General features: G+C 39.6%; 1 non-coding gene across 1 annotated transcript; it reads left to right on the plus strand.

Moving 5' to 3' along the window:
* Window positions 1-399: 399 nt before the first annotated feature.
* LOC116866954 lies at window positions 400-556 on the plus strand. The gene has a single exon (XR_004382520.1). It is a non-coding gene; the product is annotated as a U1 spliceosomal RNA (small nuclear RNA).
* Window positions 557-1,072: the final 516 nt, after the last annotated feature.

Raw genomic sequence — 1,072 nt, forward strand, 5'->3', positions numbered from 1 at the left:
ACATAGGAGCTTATATTTCACATCACTTTAAAAAAAGTGGTCGACGTTTCTGAATAGTTTTAAACAGCAGCCTATTCACTTCAGTGACACCAAATGTGTCCCTGAAAACCAAGAGACCCAGACACTTAGATAATCATATTCAGTTGGGCATATTGGCTGGGACACTCAAGTTTCTGCTGTCCCTAGCTTATGGGAAGCACAGCTAAGAAGGTTATAAATGTGACATGTTTAGTCTACCGGGACCCAGGGAGACACTGTGCTCAGAACCCTTGGCCATTTGCTACTGATAGCACCACCGAGGAGGGCCAGCAGAACCTGCTTCCAAGACAGTCTGTCCCAGAAGAAACACAGACATTTTTTCCAGTGGGGACACAAACTCTAGTTCAATGAGGATGTGTCATACGTACCTGGTAGGGGAGATATCATCGTCACGATGGTGCTTTTGCCAGGGCGAGGCTATCCATTGCACGAAGGGGATGCTGACCTCTGCAGTTTCCCCAACTGTGGGAAACTCACAGCATAATTTGGGGTGGGGGACTGTGTCCATGCTTCCAAAAAAAAAAAAAAATGCATCTATGGGTACAAACCAAGGTAAAAATATGGGAATTTAAAAAACCAACTGTTTATTTAAAAAAAGTGTATTTTCATTGATTTAGCAAGCCCACTTCTAGAAGTTTATCTAAAGACTTAGCTACATGGTTGTTCATGACAACTTTTTGTGGACAAACCAAAATAATCAACAACTGGGGCTTGGTTAAATAAATTACATTAACTGAATAGAGAGTCACTGAACCATTAAAAAAAATGAAAAGAATATTAAGTGATATAAAAAGTTGTTTACCATACATAGTTAAGTAGAAAGCAGCATGTAGAGAAGGATGTATACTGAGCCACTTTATTTACTGGCTATGGGGAGTGTAATACGAGAGAGACCACCGGCAGGAGCTAGTGGGATGGTTTACAAAAATATTAACCTTTTTTAGGTGGTAATAGGCAATTTTAATGGAAGCTTTTCATTGCTTCTTTAAAATGTAAAAAACTTAACAATGAATACTTTGCAGCTGTACCGAAA

Source organism: Lontra canadensis, unplaced genomic scaffold, assembly GCF_010015895.1.
Source record: "Lontra canadensis isolate GAN:19392208 unplaced genomic scaffold, GSC_riverotter_1.0 scaffold11, whole genome shotgun sequence".
NCBI lineage: Eukaryota > Metazoa > Chordata > Mammalia > Carnivora > Mustelidae > Lontra > Lontra canadensis.